Source organism: Cupressus sempervirens, chromosome 1 (genome assembly GCF_028749045.1).
Source record: "Cupressus sempervirens isolate cs-2001-9-10 chromosome 1, ASM2874904v1, whole genome shotgun sequence".
NCBI lineage: Eukaryota > Viridiplantae > Streptophyta > Pinopsida > Cupressales > Cupressaceae > Cupressus > Cupressus sempervirens.
This window is the reverse complement of record NC_143118.1, coordinates 99,406,049-99,426,316: the sequence shown is the minus strand read 5'-3', so window position 1 is coordinate 99,426,316 and position 20,268 is coordinate 99,406,049.

Sequence of the window (20,268 nt, the reverse complement as noted above, 5' to 3'; positions counted from 1 at the left end):
CACCCACTTCAATTCAATTTTCATAGACATGCACTTGGTCAATGTCTTTATCAGTAGTCGCTTCTGAAAGAGATTCAAACTCATATTCATGAGAATTAGTGCAACATGGTGAGAGACTATAGAACTCCTCAATAGTGATAGGGACACACTATCCTTCAGCCTCTGGATTCTTATACAAATAATCAATATGGCATGACTGACTAGATTCTCCCTTTTTTGAATGATATTTGAGTTGCTCAGTATTGTCCTCAGAAGAATCACTAGTACCCTCCACAATGCTAACACGTGGCACAAATTCATCTAGCTCAACAATGAATTTAGCAAGATCATAAGGAATAGGATGAGGGTAGGAATCCTCATCATCTGATTCTTCCTCTTGAGTATCTGACTCAGCTTGTGATGCATTTTCAAATGAACTTTCAAGTTTGGGGATGAATTGATTTGACCCCAAATGGAAAGGGACCTTCTTAAACCCTAGGCCAGTTGTATCACTATTGCTTCAAGCTTTTTCTTTGATAGGATCAATTAGGTCATTGTTATTGCACCCAATAGGGCTAGTTCCCTTGTAACCAAAATGCTTCATAAGCCTAAGACCAGGTCCATATTTCATAGGAGTGATTTCTTGAGCTTGTTTTGTTAGGTCCACTAGAGCCTCCTCTTTGTAAAGCCATGCAACAATGGCTCTATTTTCACTTTCATCTTCTAAGGGAAATGTAGCCTTAACAAAAGTTCCATTATACTTGGTCTGAGGTGTCAGCACGAACAACTTCTTTGTCTTTGAGGGTCTCCCAAAATGTCAAGGGGACTCTAGGAGAGATGTTAATGATGGAACTGGTTCAATGTGGTACTCTCCCATACTAGTTTCTTTCAATTTTAATGACTTCTCAATTTGTTTCAGCTTATCATCATGACAATCGGTAGACTCGCGATTGGCAGCGATGAAAGTTTTAGCAGCTTTGAGCATATTGCAGGTGTAGCTAGTAGTGGTAGGAATAGTGACTTTGAAACCATGAAATGGGAATTTGATGCATTGGTGGTATGTGGATGGCACAGTGCACATCTCATGTATCCATGGCCATCCCAATAGAATGTGGTAGGCTAAGGGAATGTCAAGTATGTGACAGGTGACATCCCTTTCGACAGGATCGATGCAAATTGGTAAAATCACAAGGCCTAGTGACTTTCATTCCACTTCATCATATGTTTTAATAGTGATCTTATGTCAAGGATCAACAGAGTCCTCATAATAATTCAATTGTCTAAGCAGAGTAGCAGAGACAATATTTAGGCCAGTGCCATTGTCAATGAGTACCTAACGAACACGTGTCTGGTGGATCATAACCTCAAAGTGTAGAGGCTGATTGTGTGGATGATTCAATGAGTTATCATCCTCCTCGGAGAAGGTCATAAGATAAGGTGAGTTCAAGTGACCTACCATGGATTGAAATCACTCAAGATCAAGATCTTGAGGAACATTTGCCTCAGTGAGGGCTTTGTCCAAAATTTTCCTATGAGTAGGCAAGATTTTAAGTAGCTCAAAGATGGAAATTTGAGCATTAGTTCATTTCAACTGATCAAGAACACTATAACTAGTTGCAATCAAGTTCGTTGTGTGTTTTGCACCTTTACCAGATGGACCAGCAAGGGCTTTGTCTTTGTGTTGTTCAAGATTTGAAGTAGGAGGTGTAGGGCCTTTGAGCACCAACTTCGCATGAGAGCAAGTAACAGTGTTAGCACAGTGTTGCAAAGATGCATTATCCATCTTATTCGAAGTAGGGCCTCTCAAGACAAATGGTGTCTTGGGTTTGTCATTATCTTGCTTTCCCTTTATGGTAATAACATTGCAATATTTAGAATCTACAGGTTCAACCATGTGAATGACATTGTCATCATTGGAATATGTATAGTTGACCTTATTGTAGGGTTCTGGTTTTGAAGTCTCTCCTTTTTCATCAGTTAGGAAAGGCTCTTTGAACACCTTGTGGTTCGAGTTTTATTTATGTCCATCTACCACAAGATCACCAGCATTAATAATGTCCTGGACTTTATGACACAAGTTTATACAGTTGCTGGTTTTGTGTCCCTTGTTTTGGTGATACTAACAAAATGAGGTCTCATTCCACCATGGTGGACGTGGTTATGGATCATAGGGACGAGGTTTATCCATTGGTGAGATAAGCTTGTGTTGTAGCAATGTTTTGTAAACCACATCCAAAGGTTCTCCCAAAGGCGTATGCTCTCGCTTGGGTCATGTTGTCCTTGAGTTTATTGGTTTGTTCTCAGACATCTTATTGTCAGGGGGAGGCTTCTTAGCATTTTTGGCTGCTTTGAGGCAGTCTATGAAATTAAATTCCATTTTAGCAAGTTTGGGTGTGACATTGTCAAGAACCCCATCATGTACAATTTCTCAATTCTTGTTGACATGTTTGGTTTTATCCCTGTTGAAAGTGGAACCTTGTTTTGTGTCTCTCTGAAGAGTGAGCTCACCTTTCTTGACCATAAATTCTTTGATACAAATAGCCTATGTAATCATGTCTTCAAAGGTATGTGGACCTTGTAGTTGGACTCTATACTTGAAATTAGGTAAGAGGTTATCAGTGAAAATGTCAAGCTTCTCTGTTTTTGGGATTTTACGAGAATAATTAGTGTATAGTTGTCTCCACCGTTGGAGGAAAGTGAGAAAAGGCTCACCAACCTTCTATTTAAGGTTGCATAGATCTCAAATATTTACAGGATGTTGAATGTTATAAGAATATTGCTGAATAAATGAATTGGCAATTTCATCAAACGTCTTGATACCAAGAGGTAAATGTGAGAACCACTCCAAAGCCTGACCACCTAGGATTCTAGGGAATAAATGCATAAGGTATGTTTGATTGTGTATAAACTCCATAGATAGAGCACCAAATTCTCACAAGTGATCTTGGGGATCAGTATTACCAAAGTACTTGTCATATCTGGGTAGTTCTATGCATCGTGGGAAAGGTGGCATGTTTATACTTTTGTCAAATAGAAATGAACAAATAGCGTCCAATGTGTATGTCTTTGTGGGTTTCTCTTTCTCTTGCATCATCTGAGCCAATTGGTCTTACATAATTTTCAATTATTTTTGGAGTTTGGAAGTCTTAGTTTCTTCTTCAATTTTGACAATGGTTTCTACATTGAAATGAGAAGGTAACTTTGCTCCCTCTTGAGCAAGTTTGAGAAAGTATTTTTCTTTCTCTTCATTGATTAGGATTCCCATGACCTTTTGAAAGTTTTTGTCTCTTCAACATTTTGCTATGTGTTTAGGGAGGATTTCCACCTCTTCCTGTTCCTCATCAGTGTCATAGTCTTTCTCTTTCTCTTTATCATCCCTAGGTGGTTCTTGATATCGACTATGACTAGCTTGTTCAGGTTCACGATTAGTCATTATAGGAACATGTTCAATTTTTGTATGTTGTGTTTCAAAGGGTCTCTAGAGAAAGGATCATACATTGTGTTTGGGAATGTAGGACCTCTACCTATCTCAGTATCCTCTTGGTAAAAAGGATTCCTAATTTGTTGCAAATTTTTGGAAAATGTTTGTTGAACTCGAGATAACCTGGTAGGTGAGGGAGATCATGAATATGCCTCACTAGCCGAACTGGATAAAGATTGTGTAATGAAAGGTAAGTGACCTCTGCTAAGGTTATGACCCCTGGCATGACCACATTTAAGGTTATAGGGATAAAACATGTTGCCACTTCTGGTTGTGATAGTCATAGACAAGGACAAGAAGCTAGAACCTAGACAAGGACTACACTAAGATTGAGTCTCAAAAAAGACAAGATAATAGTAAGAATGTTGTTCACTAAGGCACAAATGGTTTGATTTAAAGGCTAGTACAGCCAGAGATTATGACCAATGCGGCACAAAGTATGACAAGCATTAAGAAAAAGACCAAAAAAATTACTTATGAGATGAGACTAGTCAAGGTATAAGACACAAGTCTTCAGCTAAGTGAAGTGTTGTTGTTTCAAGACTATTTGTAGATAGAGAGTGATAAACAGATGTAGAAAAAGATAGCGTGTAGGTCATAGACAGCTAAAACAGACCCAAATTGGTAATCCTGACACAAGATCTCACATGAAAAACCTTTACAAGCTACACGAAGAAGTTTCACAAACCACGCGAAGAATTTTTTTGGCTCGTGGAAAGTCAATAACAATGTTTTAATTTCGCGCAAAGAAGTTCACAGGGTCATGCAAAGACTAACGAAAGAGGTTTAATTTTGTGCAAGAACAAAATGATTTTGCTCGAGGACCAGATGATTTCGTGCGAGACCCAAATGATTTTGCACAAGAAGGAAGACCAGTTTTACAACATCAACTAATTTTGATAAGGTTTCTGGACTTTTTAGATCATTTTAGTAAGCAAGCAAATAAATAGGCATGTAGAATAGTAAGCAGGTGATTTCAAGCACATCTAAAAATAATGAGCAAGGGAAAAAGCAACCTTGCGCATGAAAAATCAAGTGACTTAGTTTGTGCTAATCCCTAGGAGAGCTATTTGTGTATGTTTTCAAAGAGTTTTGCAATCATTGCACACATTCCTAGAAAGTGAAAAGTTTGGCCTCTCTAAGGTTTTTAGTAATGTTTTGACTCTGCAACTTTTATGACTCACAGTGGTGACCTCCAATCCTGGCACACCGAGGTTTCAACACAATCCAAGAACTTAATCTTCAAGAGCTACTAGGGAGATCTAACAACCCACAATGAACCACACCCATGGAGATTTCTTCCACAAGGACATTTATATAGCAGTTGTCACTACCATGTCAAAAATGGTTATTATCGCTCGAGGTTTCGTCAACACAGTTTGCCCTATAGAGGGATTGTCTGCTATGGTTAACCCTCTCTAAAGGTGACTGACTCACAATAGTGTACCACAAGGGGACTTAGCTTCCAGATTCAAGGTCTTGACACCTTTTCACTTTTAGCCCAATCAAAGAAGACAAATTAATTTGACATGCTAAACTAAGAGTATCTCTTAAAGATCTATGATATCAACTCCCAGTGATCTATCAATCTCTCTGAAGAAAGGATGCCTCAATCAACAAGTTGAAGATTCATCTATATGCGAGATGCTCAAAGTATCCTCCCCACCTACAAGGAATCCTTCTTACAGAGGAGTTTCACTAGGAACCCACTCCCTCAAGATCCACGAATAGTGTTCATGGGGCCTAATTACTATGTGTATACAGATGTTAATTCTCGAAAGAAAATCTATCCAAAAGTAGTCAAAGAGCACAAGGTGGTACACTTAACACTTTAACTAATGCGAGGTGAGTCCAAAGATATGGAACATTTAACCCCTCACACAAGCCAAAATGAGTCCACAACTCATAAACTAGTGAGTTCTAGAAAGCACAAAAGGGTTGCCTAGTGGAGCATTTAATGCTTCTTTCCTGTAGACCCCTCCCCTTTAACGTGGTGCTGATCTTGCAACCACAGGGTGAAACAAGGGGCTGACAGATTAGCGAGTCCAATAACCCAAGATAGCTAATTAGATTTATCACTAGTAACTAAGCCTGCTAGATGAAACTAATAGAGATCACAACCTAGTATCAAATTATGCATGTGTTGTAAAATGAGAACATGGAAGGAAACACACACAAGCTTGACACGAGAGATGTTTGTTTTAGGTCCAAATGAAATTTTATCAATCAAAGAGAATTACTTGGTAATCCTCACAAAGTGCTTAGTAGATGTTTTACCTATTTTTAGCAACTTTATCACGCTTTTCCAATTGTCCCGCAAATCGCTGTTATGCTGTTCCAAAAAATCAGAAAACACAAAAAAACCAAAAATAGTGAGCAGTTAGCAAAAAAACTAGAAAACATGAAAATCAATGCAAAAAATAGCATCTGTCAGTAGAGTATCATGCGAAATTCCTGATAGTTTGCGCGAAGAAGTTTTACGACCCTCGTGAAATTCTATTATAGCCTAGGTGAAGAAATAGGCGCCACGTGAAGTTTCACGTGCTTAGGCACTTTCTCATGAGATATAGAAAGAATATTTGTGCAAAGATTCTAGATCCTCACATGAAAATAAACAGTCTCATGCGAAGATTCCCGAATCTGTATGGAATAGTACAGATAGAGAACAAAAAATGATTAGAAAAAATGCAGAAAGAGGCCAAAAAATTTAATTTTCTCTGCCCCACGGTGGGTGCCAAAAATGTATGTGTGAATATGCAGCCTTTGCTAACACACACACTTCAACATGGTCCTTATTTGCGGATTCATCCCAAGATGAACATTGGATTGTTCATCCGAAAACCAGCCAGCAAGGGGACTTGTTGCCTTCTATCTAAAGGGAATTGTTTGTTAGATATCCTCATATTTGAGGTGTTAAGCAACTAGACCCTCTAAGAATGAAGGATTTAAGAAATGAAATTAATCTATATGATTATGCAGATTAATCTAGAATGAGAAATGCATTCTAATCTAAGAACAAGTAAAGGAAACTAGATTAATCATATAAATATTATGCTAAAAGAAATTAAGATAAGGATGCCAATGTATGTAAAATATGAGCAAATGTGAGTATGAATTCCAGTAGCAATTTGATGCAAATTCCAAATTCATCCTCCTTCAAAATGAAGAGATGAGGGTCTCTTAAATAGACTTTCCTAAAATCCATCAATGGTTGAGATTGATTTCAATCAACAGTCAGATTGAAGGTGAAGTTCAGTCATAAAGGAATATTCCCAAATTAAAGGGAGTTAACTGATTTAATTCCTTTTTGATCAATAGTGAATTGGGAATTTCCCTTTTTGAACTGAAGAGAGATTTTGGTGAGATATTTAATTTAATAAAATGAGATATACTCTCATAATTACCTTTTCTATTTAATTAAATAACTTCATTTAATTAATTAGGAATGGCTTCCCATTTAATTAAATAACTTTGTTTAATTAATTAGAAGTAAGTACTCCATTTAATTAAATAATTTCATTTAATTAATTAAAATAGGCACATTTATTTAATTAAATAAATTTAATTCCATATTACATTAGCCTTAAGATATAATTTAATTTAATTAAAGTATAAATACTTAGTAATTAAATTAAATATTAATCAATAGGTTTAATGTGACTAATATGAGTAAATACTATAAGAATTAAATAATAAGCATGATGAATGCAGATTAGGGTTTTCTGCATCTGACAATTAAGTCAAGTAGCGAGTAGCCGAATAAGAATTTGCCTAATGGAATAGGACTTTAAGATTGATCAGAAATAGACCAGAATTGGTTGAGATGGCAATGAGCCAATTTTGGGGTATTACATGACCCATGTTATTGGATTTATCCTATTTGAATTATGAACTGAATTCTTGACTATGATAGTATAGTTTACAAATTTTCTTTATTTTGAGTAGAATATTTATGCATTTATTTTTTCACATGGATTAATATGATAGATTAATTTTATGTATAACAAATAGAACTTTTCCATCAATCTTTATTTAACTTTATCAAAAAACATGTTATCATTTATTATCATTATGTATACTTGTCTCCTTTCGTCATTTCATTATATACCATGAATTGAGATTTATTAGATTGTTCAAGCTTTCTAGTTAAAACAAAAGCAATTTAACTTTTAGCCCTGAAGGACCAGAACCATAATGCTTATTAGCCTTGAATTGAAAAATTGGGAGGTATATATGATGATGTCTTATGCTTTACTATTATGAAATGTTAATGTCATTATGTCCTTGAAATCCATTCAACCCCTTGGGGGGAAGAGCTTAAATACCATACGGAGACATTGAGAAAATTTGATCATGAACTTGAGCATTCAAACCATGGAAATAGAAATCCAAGTAATGTTATAGACAAGTTTTAATGATGATTATTCTCTTTATTTATGTTTTAACATACTTATCTAAATAAATTTAAGTTGTTCTATTATAAGCTTGCCTACAATCGAGTGTCCTATTTAGGATAAGAAAATGCTCAACCAATTGTGACACAGAGAAAATTGGATTGACAATCGAGTCTAAATGTTACTAAGAGTGAAATCCAACGAATCTAGTTCCAATGTGTTGCTAATGGAATCAATGACTGTAACATATTAAGGAAGATATTAGAAGCATTCAAAGCCCATAACTAAAGATAATGAATGAAAACATCTAATTTGAATATTTATAATAAAACACCATAACTATGTATTTATATTGAAGTAAAAAAGTTGTATACAAGTATCTATAACAATATATGTGTATGTAATATCCGAGCATTTCCTACATATACACTAAAGAGCAAAGACTACTCTACAAGAAGAATTTACTAAGATCAAATCATTTTAGTTTACCACAATTTTTTAAATTCTTGGTTTGTTGGTATATGTCATTTATTTTTAATACAACCTTAGATACTTCTATTTGTTGGCTGAGATTTTCTGTTCTTGAGGTTTTGTATTGTTGATGGTTGTGACTCTTCTCCATAGGTTTCACTTCTCTACATTTCTTTATTTGTTGGCATTCTTTGTCTTCCACTAAAAATTTCCTAGGTACATCTAATACAATATATTGGAAGTTTTAAGGTTTGAATTTAAAGTAAGCATGATAGAATGAGTCAAAGTTTGCACTTTTTATGACATAGTTTCTTGAAGTCAAGTAGAATGCTTTTGGCTTTATTTGTCACAATAAGGTATGATTTATACTAATGATTCTCATTATAACCAAAAGTAATGATGTTTTTTATTTTTATAATTTTTTCAAGTTCATCAAATGAATTAATTTAAATTATTGAAAAAAATTCTTTCTTAATCATCATTGGATTGTAGTTACATAAAAATTCTTTAATCTATATTTGCTTTGTAAGAGTGGCTAATGCTAATTCTTGTCTACACATTTACAATTTAGGTGTTTATCAAAGATGGTGCAAAACTTATTTGAGATGAATTTTAGCTTACAAAAGAGAAAGCTTCTTGTTCCATCTTTATAGATGAGTTTGATGCAATTAATTGGAACCAACATTTTGAAAGGTTCTAGGATTTTTAAGTTTTATTCTTGTTGGTAAGCTCACAATGGTAAATAGTCTAAATAGTAAATTGTATTGGGTTTTAATCTTAATTATTTCAAGGGTTGATGCAAGAGCATCTTGGGTGTAAGGGAAATCTTGCATCACCCAAAAATATTTTATTTTTAGTCTTTTTCATTTTAATAAGGACTAGTCAATAGGGTGGTTACTATTTATGGGAAATTGCTATTTTTAGTAAGTTTGTCATATGAGCATGGAGTATTCTCATTTTCTACATGAAGGTTCATTTTAGAGTTGTAAGCCTACCATAATAATCTCATTACTCAAGCATAAGTATCAAAGAAGTTATTGCAGATTTTTAGTGGAAAATTTTGAAAAAAAAATCTTCAAGCTCAGCGTTGGAAAACTTAGAGTGCCTAGATGAGGTCAAAAAACTCAATGGAAGGGTGCTAACACAATTTTGAGCTTGTAGATCAAGAGCTAGCTTTTTTGAAATGTGGTTATAATAGTCAATTGAAGCAACCTTTCATGATTTGTGGCCTTTCAAAGTTGGGCTACCCAAAATATCTAAAATAATTGTCAAAGATGTATTTGGCTGACTCTATATGTATTTTTAGGGTCTGTCAGCCCTAGGTGTTAAATTTCAATGTCTAGAACCATCCTAGGTGATAGTTCATAGCTTGTCTTTCAAATTATTTTACTAAAGGCAATGATGTTGGTTAGCATATTGTACTTATGAATTCTATAATTTTACATTTGTGGCACAAATAAGAAGTCCATATTTTGTTCTTGCATTTTCTATTATTTCTTTTTTCTATTATGAGTTTATGGTATTAAAGGGAGCACCCTACATCAAGTGGTATTAGAGCTAGAATTCTTGAGCATGTGGAAAAATCACTGATTGTGAGGTAGTTTGCACCAAGATCATGGTTCGGGCTAAGTGTGTAGACAGATCATTGATTGTGAGGCAGTTTGCATTAGGGTTTTAGTAGAAATGAAAAAATGCCTCCATAAGGAAAGTGTGGTAGAAGAGTTGGTGTTACACCTAATGGTTTTTGAGCCCTCTAAAGGAAAATGCAAGCATTAGAATAACAAATGTGAAGATGAATAAATCTTCTTGTGAGAGATGAAAGTGAGGATGAGGATGAAGTAGAAGAAAATGTTGAAGCAAAGGTAGTTCTAAACTCAGAGGATGAGAGGCTTTTCAGGGCCATCTCTAAGATTGGAAAAAGACCTAAGTTTGAGGTTGCCACATTTTTAGGAAATCTTAACCCAAAAGAGCTGATCGATTGGATCAATGAACTAGAGGAGTACTTTAAGTATGAAAATGTTGAGGATCCAAATAGGGTCAAGTTTGTGAGGGAAAAACTAAAGGGACATGCAAAGATCTGGTGGCAAGAGGTTCAATTAGAGTGCAATAAAAAGGGAAAGAACAAAATCAACAGATGAGATCAGATGATAGCTAAAATGAAGTGACAATTCATTCCTATAGATTATGAGTTTGATATGTTGAAGAAGATGCAAGGAATGAAGCAAGCAAGAAAATTTGTTCAAGAGTATACCAAAGAGTTTTATCAAGTTCTCATTAGAACTAGCCATGTAGAAGCTGATAAGGAGAAGGTCACCGATTATCTTAATAGATTAAGGCCAAGCATTCAAGATGAGCTAAGTCTAGATCAAATGATTAGTATTGAGGCATACCAATTTTTCTTAAGAGTTGAGGAGAAACTAACCAAGAAGTTTGACAATAAGAATAGTGGAAGAGGTCATGGTGGAAGATCTGGCAGACAATCTTATGGAGGCTGTAATGATGATCAAAAGAAAAAGGATGAGGTTGGAAGTATTAATTAGAGCCAAAGGGTAAAAAATTCTAATCAAAACAATAGAGATCAGAGAGGAAGAGGCAGAGGACGAGGATTTGGAAGAGGAGGTTTTTGTGGAAAATGTTTTCACTATGGAGAGGAAGGGCATAGAGCATTTGAATGTACCCAATGGCCAAGGAAGGAAAAATCAAAGAACAAAATGTTAGGCGTGAGTTTCACATGTTGATGAAGATGCCAGATCCTCACATTCTAAAGATGTTGAAAGAGGAGAAGTCCTAGTTAACCAAAGAGTCCTATTGAGTGGTCAAAATGAACATGAGCAAAGAAGGAGCTTGTTTCACACAAGGTGTAGATGTGAAGATAAGTATTGTGATGTGATCATTGATGGTAGAAGTACTCACAATCTAGTGTCAAAAATGATGGTAACCAAGTTGAAGTTGAAGAGGCAGAAACACCTGCATCCATACCACATTGCTTGGGTGCAAGATGACCACAAAGTCATGGTCAATGAGTAGTGCTCAGTGATATCAAGATTGGAAGCTACTAGGATGAAGTACTATGTGATATCATACCCATGGACATATTTCATATGTTGTTGGGTAGGCCATGGTAGTTTGATAGGCATGTTGTAGATGATGGACAAGCAAATACCTACACTCTAACTAAGGATGGGGTGAAACATAAGTTGAAGCCATTGAAGGATAAAGAAGAAAAGGTATGTAGTGCTACCATAAAAAAATTTGTTGATGGAAAAGAGTTTCTTAAAGGTATGAAGCATGAGCATATGTATTTTTCTATAATTCCTAAAGATATTAAAGAAGTAGAGGAGATACCTATAGAAGTTGCAGATATGTTGGGAGATTTTTTTGATATTGTATCAGATAATGTACCTGATGGATTGCCCCTAGTGAAGAAGATCACTCACCAGATGGATTTGGTTCTAGGAGCCAATTTACCAAACAAAGTAGTGCACAAAATGACACCTACAGAAAGTGAAGAGTTGAATAGGAAAGTTCATGATTTGTTGCAGAAGGGGTTGATTCAAGAGAGTCTAAGTCCATGTGGTGTACTAGTAGTGTTAACACTAAATAAGAATGGAGGATGAAGGATGTGCACAGATTCTCATGCTATCAAAAAGATCACCATCAAGTATAGATTTCCTTTGTCAAGGATGAATGATATTATGGACTATTTAAGTGGAGCTCAATATTTCACAATGATATATATGAAGAATGGGTACCATCAAATTCGTATCAGAGAAGGTGATGAGTGGAAGACTGCTTTCAAGACAAGGGAAGGAAAGTATGAATGGTTAGTCATGCCTTTTGGGCTAACCAATGCACTGAAAACTTTCATGAGGCTCATGAATGAGGTACTGAAGTAGTTTCTAGGTAAGTTTGTCATTGTTTACCTAGATGATATATTGATCTTTAGTAAGGCATTGGAGGAGCATTTGATTCATATTCACAAAGTGTTTGATAAGTTGAGGGAAGAAAAGTTGTTAATAAACCTGAAGAAGTGCAATTTTGTCAAGGAGTTGGTGTACTTAGGATTTGTAGTCTTAGGACATCTAAAAATGGACCCAGGGAAAGTGAAGTCTATCCCTGAATGGCCTATTCCAAAGAGTGCAATAGAGGTAAGATCTTTTCATGGACTAGCTACATTTTATAGAAAGTTCATAAGAAGTTTTAGCAGTATTTGTGGACCCTTGACTGAAACAATGAGAGGGGATAGGAAAGAGTTTAAGTGGAGTGTAGGAGCAGATGAGAGTTTTAATTTGTTGAAATATAAAGTTATTGAGCAGCCTATTTTAGCACTTCCTAATTTTAATAAGGTGTTTCAAGTAGACTGTGATGCTAGTCGTACTACAATAGGAGTTGTTTTGATTCAAGAAGGTAGACCTATTGCTTATTTTAGTGAGAAGTTGAATGATGCAAAAAGAAAATATTTTGTTTATGATCAAGAATTTTATGCTATAGTTCAAGCATTGAAGAAATGGAGACACTATCTTCTTCTTAAGGAGTTTGTTTTGTATACTGATCATCAAGCTTTGCAATATTTGAATAGTCAAGGAAAATTGAACCAAAGGCATTTAAAGTGAGTTGAGTTTTTACAGAGTTATACATTTTTTTTGAAACATAGGAGTGGGAAGTCTAACAAGCAAATGCTCTTAGTAGAAGACAACTTTTGCTGAGAGAAATGTAGATAGAGGTACTTGGGTTCAAGAAACTTGATACTTTATATCTAGATGATCTTGATTTTGGTGAAGCATGGAAGGCTTGTACATAACCTATTACACTTGATAGGACAAAGTGGTTGGATTTTATGATCCAAGATAGTATGTTGTTTAAAGGAAGCTGGTTGTCCCAGAAGTTCAATGAGAGAGAATTTCATCAAAGAAAAGAATAGTGGAGGATTGGCTGGACATTTTGGTAGAGATAAAACTATAGCCTTGGTTGCTAGAAATTATTATTGGCCACAGTTAGAGCAAGATGTGACAAATTTTGTACAAAGTTGTCGAGTATGTCAGATGGCAAAAGGAATGAAGTAGAATACAAGGTTGTATTAGCCATTACTTGTACCAGAGAAGCCATGGGAGGATGTCACAATGGATTTTTTTCTTGGATTATTAAGGACATAATGTGGGTATGATTCTATTTTTGTGGTGGTTGACAAGTTTTCAAAGATGGAACATTTTATTCCTTGCAAGAAATCTGGTGATGGTCTTCATGTAGTAGAGTTGTTTTTCACAGAAGTGGTGAGGCTACATGGTCTACCAAAGAGTATAGTTTTAGATTGAGATAACAAATTTGTTGGATATTTCTGGCATATATTATGGAAGAAGTTGAAGATAGATTTGAAGTTTAGTTCATCACATCATCCAGAGACTGATGGACAAATAGAAGCTGTGAATCGTAGTTTGGGAAACTTACTGAGATGCTTGGTTGGAGATAAACCAAAAGGATGGGATATAATTTAAAACAATTAGAATTTTCATATAATAATTCTATCAATAGCAATACTAGTAAATTACCATTCTAGATTGTATATGGGAGTAGTCCCAAAAATGCTTCTAAATTGAGGCAGTTGGATAAAGGAGAGATAAGTAGTGTTAAAGTAGAAGATTTTGCTAAACATTTGAAGAACATCCATGAGGAGGTGAAGAAGCACGTCATAAAGATGAATACACAATATAAGGCTAAGGAAAATGTGAAAAGGAGGTATAAGGAATTTTAGATTGGAGATGACATCATGGTTCATTTGAGGAAGGAGTATTTTCCAATGGATACATATAATAAGCTAAAGATGAAGAAGTTTGGTCCATGCATGATAGTGAAAACGCATGATTCTAGAAATTTTTATGAAGTGGAGTTGCCTACTGAATTGAATATTTCACTAGTATTTAATATTTTAGATTTGATAGAGTGCTATGAAGGAGGTGATGGAGATGAAGTTATAGAAGCACAATGGAGTATTCCAGCAACTAGTTTAGCTACAAAGGAGATTGAGGAGATACTATATATTCATGTTGGAAAAAGTACCAAAAGTAGACCTTATGAGGAATATCTGGTCAAATCGAAAGGGAGACTACTAGATGATTTATCATGGCTAGCAAGGGAGGAGGTTAACCATCTTGGTTTTCCTCTAAACAACTGAGATGTGACGAGGTCACTTCTCAAATTACCTCAAGTGTTTGATGTAGGAGCATCCTAGGTGTAAGGGCAATCTTGCATCACCCAAAAATATTTTATTTTTAGTCTTTTCTATTTTAATAAGGACTAGTTGACAGGGTGGTTACTATTCATGGGAACTTGCTATTTTTAGTAAGTTTTTCATATGAGCTCAAAATGTTCTCATTTTCTATAGGAAGGTTCATTTTAGAGTTGTAAGCCTACCATAAAAGTCTCATTACTCAAGCATAAGTATTAGAGAAGTTATTGTAGATTTTTGGTGGAAAAAATTGCAAAAAAATCTTCAAGCTTACTGTTGGAGGCCTTAGAGTGCTCGGATGAGGTCTGAAAACTCGATGAAAAGGCGCTAGAACAATTCCAAGCTTGTAGATCAGGAGCTGGCATTTCCAAAAAGTGGTTATAATAGCCAATCAAAACAAAGGTTTGTGAGTTGTGGTCTTTCAAAGTTGGGCTACCCAAAATATCTAAAATAATTGTCAAAGATGTATTTGGCTGACTCTATATGTATTGTTACGATCTATCAGCCCTAGGTATTAAGTTTCAATATCTAGAACCTTCCTAGGTAGCATAAAATTTCCTATTTAAGAAAGGCTTGAACATTGTCTAAGACAGCTCTAGGTGATAGTTTGCAGCTTGTCTTGTAAATTATTGTACTAAAGGAAACCATGTGGGCTAGCATATTGTACTTTTAAATTATGTAATTCCGCATTTGCGACACAAATAAGAAGTCCATATTTTGTTCTTGCATTTTTTGTTGTTTCTTTGTTTCTATTATGAGTTTATGGTATTAAGGGGAGCACCCTACATCAAGGAATTTGCTTATTGTATATTAGTTTGCCACATTTACAAATCAATATACTTTATGTTCTAAGCACTTTAAGATTACTTGTGTATGACCTCAAGATGAACTAAAATATTAAAATGTCTCTTTAGTTTGAGTTGCAATTGCAAGATTGTCTGATCATAGGTCTATACATATTAATTTAAGTTGGCCTTCTTTTTTACTTGTACTTGAATGATTGCTTCATTAAAATCTTCAAAAGTTACGTATAAACAATAAACATAGCCAAGTTGCATACTATTGTTGTCTTAATATAGCCCATTTGAGTCAGATTTATGGTTTTCTATTGAATAAAATACCTACTTCCTCAATAAAGAGATATGTTTCCCCTCCAAGTAGAGGATCCCAACTCTTGGGTAGTAGTGTGATTTTCTTCCAATGATATTTCTCTAATCATATTCAAGTTAGGGTCATCCCCATTAAGGTTAGCTAGACTAAGATCCATTAGCATGGACTCTAGTTTCATTTGCATTATCAAGCTCAATAGATGCTTCAATTTATCTCAACATAATTTATTATATATCCATATTTTGTGTTCTTGGTAATTCGAGTTCTTGTATAGAAATCTATCATTTTGGGTTCCTCCATAATCCTTGATTTGCATTTGGAATTATGATTTTCAATTCAGGACTTTGCACTAGTAGAAGCACCAATATGTTTTTTTTATTGGCAATACAATTTTTGGAACATGACTTGGCCATGAAAAGTCTTGGAACACAGTAGATTCTGACCATAAGAAGCACCATATATGTGAATCTATGCACTTATAGTTGTGCTTATGAATTTTTTGACATTTATGCCATATAAATTGTATATAGTTAGATATCACTATATTTTTTTCACTTTAGTTTCCTAGGTTTTGGTCCTAAACTTAAACAAAAAATAAATTTCATCAAAGAATAAAAATTTAGCTTTCTAGCTCTTTATGGCTTCATAATTTCTTTAATTTGGTTAAGATATATAGAGTTGCATCTCTTCTAATATCAACACACTTATTTTACTTTAGTCCCTTGTAGCAAGATCCAATGGAACTCATGAAATATATGGTTATCGAGATCTTTGTATGTTCTAGATTCTACAACTACATATGTAAATTGTTTTAGTTTCCTTGATTAAGAATTGAAGGACATATTTTATGTGATGTATGAAAATGTGAAAGAGTGTCTTTTTGTGTTTATCCAACATTTTGGATAGTTATTATCCAAATATTCTAAGGTTACTTAAACTATTTATAACTATTGAGTGTGAGTCCAGGCATTGCTTGTTTAAGGGGATGCTTGTTTAATACTTTGGCTAGTTTACCAAAAACAACAAGATTTCTTATATGCATGCTCATACTAAAAATATTATTACAATGGATTTTGTTTGAAAAAAAAGGTCATGAATTAGAGTTGTATAGTTCATGATAAACGTGAAGTAAATCAGGGCTAATGTCATCCCAAAGCATCTTGTAAAATTCACAAGGGAAGCCATCACATCTAGGGGCTTTGTCATCAACCATGGAAAGGATAGCTTCCTTCAAGTTTGCAAGAATTAACTTTTTCTCACAAAAGGAATATTTCTTAGAAGAAAGCCTATTGGGAGTAATAGGAAGGCAGGCTTGTAATGCTTGATCACATACAAGAGAGGGTACCTAAGCCATAAAAACCTACTCATAATGATGCACAAAATCCTAGAGAATGTTTGGCAGGTCAATGAGAACCTGTCAATTTTTTGGATGCATTTAATACCCACTATAGAGTGATGATCCCTCACAACATTAAAAAAATCCTTGGAATCCTAGTCATTGACCTCAAACCAATAGAGATGGACCTTGATCTAGGCTCCTCAAGTAGCATAGCTATTTGTAACCTATTAGCTCTAGGTTTTGGACTAGTCTTTCGATCGTCAGTGCAGATGCTTTTTGGGGATGCCTCTGCTTGCATCACCATCAATGGTCAGTGGTCCAAAGATTTTGGGCTCTTTAAGTCTATCCAATAAATTTTTCATCTTGCACCTTCTCTCTATATTTTGGCAAACGAGGGCTTTGGCTATCTTCTTACAATTGCCATTTCATGAGGTCTAGTACATGGCATCTCTATACTAGAGTCGAACACACAACTAGTTAATGGTCATTTTGTAGATGACTCTTTCCTCACTCTAATTAAGGATGAGGAGAACATTGCCATGCCTTGCAATGCTTGAATACCTTTTTCCTTGCTCTAGGGTCTATTATTCAATGACACAAAACCCTTAGCTACTAACAATCATTCTTGTTAAGCTCTCAATGGTTGTAGTGGTATGCGTGGAAATGGGTCCAACATGGTAATTTTTTTAAATTCTTGGGAATTCCCTTTTCTTTTCAATCCTGTCCTATGGATTTGTTGAATGTTATGCTTGCTCAAATTGAGAAGAAGCTAGAATATTAGATCACTAAGCCCCTTTCACTTGTAGGGAAGTTCCAAATTTGTTCCAAATTGCTTGTTGCCACACATGTGTACTATTCTTTTTTTTGGGATCCCCTCAAAGCTTCATACCTTAAGCTTGAATGTCTCCTTTGGGACTTTCTATGGGCCTCTGATGCTACACATCATGGCTTTCACAAAGTTTCCTAGGATTTATGTTGTTTTCCAAAAGATTCTAGTGGCCTTGGACTACTTTCCACTCATAAAAAAGGGATTGACCTTTGTGCCAAGTGGGTCATATGGGCTCTCACTAGAGATGAGGCCTAGAAAATTTTGTTACAACACTGCATTTCTTTAGGATTTCCAATTAACTAGCCAACCTAGAAGGGGATTGGCTTTCAAACCCTTTTTGTGACTATTGAACCTATTTAGATTCAGGGTACTTTTGTTGCTAAGAGAATTTGGAAATCTTGGGAAGCCATCAAGCCATGGTTTCACCAGGCTAGTAATGGGATTAGAGATGGGCTCTTAATGAACCAACAAAATGTTTGGTGATCACCCTTATTTGCCACTCAAGGTGTGCCTTTCACCAAGATTCAAGGAACCATTGCTTTGCATTTATTTCATAGGGGTATTAAAACACCCAAAGATTTATTCTCTAGGGTTACTATGAGCCTTCTCTCAAATGAAGATCTAAAGGTGCAGTATAAGCTTATCCATTTAGATCAATAGACAATTGATATTCTAGTTGTTGTGACCCCTCCCAATTTGTTATACAAGCTTGGAATTCACTCATCCTACCCTTTGTGGAAAGATTAGAAGTGGTATCCTACCACTCCAATGACTAGTTATCATCCTAAACTAGGGTATTAGTGGTTGGTGCCTCATCTTCTGATGGTTGATACTCTCAACTAGCATTGGAATTTTCACTCTTCTCATAAGACTTGGAGTTTTATATTTGCCATTTTCTGGCATACCATCACAAAGCCAAAGATTTCTCACTTCACCTAGTGTCTCCTTTTCTAGAGCTTGCCTTTGGGTCCTCAGCTATGATATTTGGGAGTTCTTGATCCTAGTTGCCCTTTTTGTGGTCAGATTGAAAGCTTCTTGCATATTTTTTGGTTCTACAGACGAACCCAAAATTATTGGCCCTAGATTTATGATTTTTTTCAAGCCTTTTTTTCTAGAGGCTTTCACTTGGCATATGGTGGTTTTGGGTGATGCTCCCAAACTCCTTTTTAGATATTCCCAAATTTGACATGCTTTTAGAATGGAGATTTTTTTAAAATTTTTAAAAGATTGCAATGTTGTTTTATTATCTCACAGCTTTCTTGATATTCATGTTGCTATGTACTCTAAAGCATGTATATGTAATAATTTCATGTTGTAGATACAAGTACAAACTGACAAAGTTGCACTAAAGGTGGCTCACCTATAGGAGCTACTTGCTCACTAGGGAAATTCCCCTTGTATCCCACATGCCTCAAGATGTTTTATTTTTGTGACCACACTCCTCCTCATGGTCATTAGTGAGGCTAGAGTAGATTTTCTCACCACTTATAGACTCTAAGGTTGTAGCCTCATCATTACTCTCCAAGTGGTGGTTTTTGTGGTCATTGGTACTTAGCCTCACCTCCTTGAAGGCTAGTCTTAGGTTGGTCCCCAATGACTCTACCTACTACCACTGATGGGGGTTGGTTGTCTGCTCATTGTAACCCCAAGTGGGCTTTCCCTTGGTTGGATTTAGCCATTTCTCCTCCCAAGCTAAGAAAGATAAAGAAAATGCTATTGATAAAGATGTTGCTGATGTTGATGGTTGGGCTCCCCCTGAGCCAACCACTAACCCCAAGGATTTCTAGGGTTTTGATGATAAAGACCCTCCTTTGGCTGGCATTGCTCTTGCAGCCTAAAGTCTTTATGTTTTTTTCTTATATATGTTTTTTTGATGAATGGTTGATCTCTGGCCTTGGGCTATTTAAACTCATAGGGTGATCTTGTATCCTTGTGCCTTTTTTTTGTGAATATATCTCTTTAAATTATAATTAATGGAAAAGGTCTATTCATAAAAAAAAAAAGGACATGAATCTTTTGCTAATTGAATAATGTCTAATAACTTAATTTAATACATTACTTTGAACACTTGACACCTGCTAATACCACATGCAAGTAGAAATCATTGCTTGCAAATATTTTTTGGTGCAGTTGTCACATTATCTCATTGGGTACAAGGGAAAGTCATTTTCTAGTACATGATTTTTCTCCCTTAGAGGTAAATTTTATCAACTTTGTGCTCTTGTGCAATTATCTTTGCAAGAACCCTTAAAACTGTTAGAATACCTTCACTTAGATGACTATCTTAGTGTACTATAAACATGTTTAACCTAATTTGAGATATTAATAGCAAAAAAAGATGCATATTAATGCTTTGAACTTGAATTGCAATTTAATTATGTAAATGATTTTTGAATTTTCATATAGATCAGGTACATTTTCTTATGATTGACATGCTTTTCA